The following is a 4383-nucleotide window of genomic DNA, read 5'->3' as shown; positions in this document are numbered from 1 at the left end:
TTGACGAGCGCAATATGGCAGATGTGTGGCGCAACAGAGTATCTCTCGTGAATTCCCGACTTGGGGCAAGCCTCCGCAAAACTCCACAACATTTTTTTTGATATATTATTCATATGTGGGACTCATTTCATTATTTTTAATTCAGAACAACAAGAGTCTATTTATAGTTAATAACAGATGTTTAAATTTTGATGCCCCATTTGTTCCCCATAACCATTGAATTATTTTTCCAGTGCCACTTTTTAAATGTGACAAAATAGGGAAATTTCTACACGGGATATAACCGCGGAACAGAAGAATTGAAATTCCAGCTCTTATGCGTATGCATGATCTTCCGTGTGCCGATATAAAGGGCCCTAGGCTCGTTCCTTGCCCATTGAGCCACCAAAAACAAGTAGAGTAGAACCGATACAGTGAGCATGTTAGTCGCAGATACCTTGCTAAATGTCTGCAATGATCATTTGTTCTGTCATATATTACTAATACCCTGGCGGACCGAATGGAGCCTCTACAAAGTACCTGTAAAGACTCTATTGGGTCCCTGTTCGGTTTCTTTAAAAAAAACTAAAAAAAAAAAAAAACAGCAAAATCAACTTTTCAATTATTGAAATTCGGATTCTACGTTAAAATTTGTGTTAGAAACTCACAGAGTAATTGCAATACTTTTTCTTGCAGCGTTAAAAACTTTAAAAAATAAAATACCTGTCATTTACATGGGCCGAAGGTGACTTCAAGTGAATCTTCTTTTAGTAGTAGTTAATTAGCGTTCCGTCGGTAACTTTAAGAGTTTTTCCTGGATGCTGGCGCTACGCTGTGGAAACCTCAAACAAAAACACTGCGATGCAAATGAGAGAGAATTTTATTTTTAAATTTCGCGCGCAACATACTATTCGAGCTATTCGCTATGAGCGGACGGTTGGAGGGGATAAGCGAAACTATGTCAGCGCTCGCAGCGGCGATTTTCCGCAATTTCGCCGGACGCTGTTGCCGCCTGCTAATGTGTTTTGTATACTGTAAAAACATAAAATGGGACACGAAATTTGTTGCGTTGTTAATTGCGAGAATACGGGCAGAAATAACAAAGCTGTAAAATTTTACACGTTCCCTACAGCAACACATAAAGTTTTGCAAAAGAAAAAATGGATTGCAGCTGTAAAAAAAGCGAAGTGAGTGTCATAACCCTTTTTCCAAAATATGCGTATACAGTATGCAATGATATTTTCTGAAGTGTTCTCCATCTTTCAATTATTATTGATCTCAATTTTTGATGATTTCATTTTTGTCATTAACTATAGTTTTTCATAATATTTTTAGTATTGGTGTATTCCCATGGTATCCAAAACCGTCAGATACAATATGCAGTGCCCATTTTATTAACAATCAAAAGTCAGATGAAGAATTGCATCCTAGTTACGCTCCAACAATATTTCCTTCGATGCTTCAATCAAATACAGTAAATGAAGTAACTGCAGTTGACTGGTAAATTATTGTTATGCTTTGTAATGTAGCCTTATGATGTGATGAATATTCTTAGATCAATTTCTGATTGAAATGTATTTTTTTCCAGGAACGAACGTTTTAAGAGAAGAATAGTAAAGCAATTAGTAATGAACAGAGTTATTTTAAACAAAGAAGTTGCGGCAATATGCACAAACACTGATCTACCTGCAAGTGGCATGGAAATAGAGACTGTTACAAGTGATATGAATGTTGGCACTAGCATGGAAATAGAGTCTGTTACAAGTGAAAAAACCTTTTGCGATAAAGAGTGTGATGTACGGTTTTTGATTGAATCAAATACATCATCTGATACTTCAATATGTAACAGATACGTATTCAGAGATGCAAATAGTACCACATGCGAAACACAAGTTCAAACAGATATTTTTGTAATAGACAGACCCACTAAAATTCCAAACAGAAAACAATATAGAGATGTTAGTTGCAGCACAGAGGAAAAGATTTTTTCTGATAAAATGGTAGGACCGAGTGTTGAATATGAAGAACCAAAAACTCGAAGATTTTGTGGATTTGAATCTATAAAAGAAGATGAGCAGTTGTTGGACATTTCTGGTGTAACATTTGACAACTTTACATTTTTATTAAAAAGACTAAATTTCAATGTGGCAGAAAATAGTAAAATCTCAAAAGAAAATCGTCTTTTAATTTTATTGACAAAACTAAAAACTGGGTTGACATTTTCAGCCTTGAGTGTGCTTTTTAGTATTTACAGGACTACAGTAGCAAATATTTTTTATTCAACTTTAAGGTACTTGGCTCGTGCAACAGCCAATTGCGTTTACTGGCCACAAAAGCAGATGTTGTTGAAACTATGCCAGAATGTTTTCTTGAAAATTATAGCAACACTCGTGTTATAATTGATTGTACAAAGTTTCGAGTAGAATCTCCTCCTCAAGTTGACGACCGTGTGTTTATGTACAGTCATTATAAAATGTTTTACAGCCAAAGTTTTAATTGGAATAACTCCAAGTGGTTTTATAAGTTTTAAATCTAAAGTGGCTGGTGGAAGAAAAAGTGATTCGCAGATAACTATAGAGTCTGGTTTGATTAATTTACTTGAAGACGATGATGTTGTTTTAGCTGATAAAGGCTTTCCGCAATTTCAGAATGTTATTGATGAAAGTGGAGCCAAAGTTTTACTCATAATGCCGCCTTTTTTAGAGAAAAATACAGAATTCACTGAGGAAGAGACCGAAGAAACGTATAAAGTTGCTAAATGCCGTATTCATGTAGAGCGAATAATGGAAAGGTTGAGAACGCATCTTATTTTAAATAAAATAACACATAATTTATTTAGTTGTAAAGATGATATTATTCATATTCTCTGCGTGTTGGTCAATCTACAACCTCCTATAATTAAAATAAAAAAATAACTTGTTATTCAAACTTTGCTGCAGTTTTCTATGATCAACTTGTATAACAATCTTTTAATATTGTATTATGAGAAAGGTATGAGGAATAAAAAAATTGATGTAGTATTTGTATGTACTTTTATTTATAAACACTTTGTCATAGAATGATATTAGTCAAAAATTCTCAAAATAGCTAGTTCTGATACTGAGATTTTGAGAATTGAAACATTTCAATATGTAATCTTACATCTTAAAATACATTTGTGAATACAAATTATTGACTGAGTTGATAACCTAAACGTTTTTTTTTTTAACCAATATTCCAATACGAAGACTTAAGATTTGTAACAATCACATATGTAGAAAGATCAGTCTTCAAATAATAAATGTGAACAATCTCATTGAACATAAATTAACACTAAACGAGCTTTATAATATGCTTATTCAATATAAATTGCAGATCACATACTTAAAAATTTTAGTCTTCGAACACTTATTTGGCTTTTAAAAGCATCGCAACTTTCATTAAATGAGTTAAGTACACTGAGCTAAGTAACTATTTTATAAACTATATCTGTCATTGTGTAAGACACACACATTGAACTCATATAATTAATTGTTATTGTAAATAAACTACAGTGAACCAACAATAAATTTTTTTCTGTACCGTTGACTCAAAGACTAGTTCTTGCCTAAGGACTGTAGCATATTATTGCTAACATCTTTTCCAGTAAACTTGCGTATTTCACTCTTCTTACATGGAGTAGCTCTTTCATTTTCTACACAGATTTGTAAAGATGGTAAATAGTGATTGAAATAAAAATCTTCGCACTTTGACAATGTGTCTTGCAAGAACTTATTATCTCGCAATACTGGAATAATATAACTAGTCACTGGTGAATAAACAAACAAATCGCACTGGCTCAGTCCACTTATGTACATTTGTATTTGGCATTGTGTATAAATTATTGAACTAGATTTCAATACTGGGTTATTATTCTCTAGTTTTAAATAACTAACATTAGGCTTGCCTGATTCAATATCAACAATAAAAGATTCTTCACAGCTCGCTGGACACTTTATCTCTACTACCTTTAGTGGTTCTGATTCTTTCATAACAACACCATCAAGGCTAGCACACAGCCACGGTTTACTTTGACACACAATCACTCCAACTTGTTGAACACTTGTCCCAGTTAGCCGTTCATATTCTTGACGTGCTATGGGTTCCATTTTTTTACCGTATTTGGTTGCACTGTTCTCTACTTTTAGAGGATGTAGCATTTCACCAATCAGTTTATCTATACTTTTAGTTTTACGTGATTTCACACTATGAGCACTTTTACTAGCTGATATCCGGTAACATCGAGCTTGATACCACTCTGGATTTTCAGACTGTTTAATTGTTCTCCAGCACAATTCAATTATTTCACTTTGGGTCAAGACAATATACTTATTATAAAATTCTTCTTGTTCTTTTGGGACTACTGGCAAAATATGCTGAGGTGTT

General features: G+C 33.5%; 1 protein-coding gene across 1 annotated transcript in view; it reads left to right on the top strand.

Moving 5' to 3' along the window:
* LOC117173023 (intraflagellar transport protein 74 homolog) overlaps nt 1-4383 on the top strand; it is a 99475-nt gene that overhangs the window by 65485 nt on the left and 29607 nt on the right. The window lies entirely within an intron of this gene.

The sequence above is a fragment of the Belonocnema kinseyi genome, chromosome 5 (genome assembly GCF_010883055.1).
Source record: "Belonocnema kinseyi isolate 2016_QV_RU_SX_M_011 chromosome 5, B_treatae_v1, whole genome shotgun sequence".
In the NCBI taxonomy this organism is placed as follows: Eukaryota; Metazoa; Arthropoda; class Insecta; order Hymenoptera; family Cynipidae; genus Belonocnema; species Belonocnema kinseyi.
The sequence above is the reverse complement of the archived record's forward strand: the minus strand, read 5'-3'. Positions and strand labels throughout refer to the sequence as shown.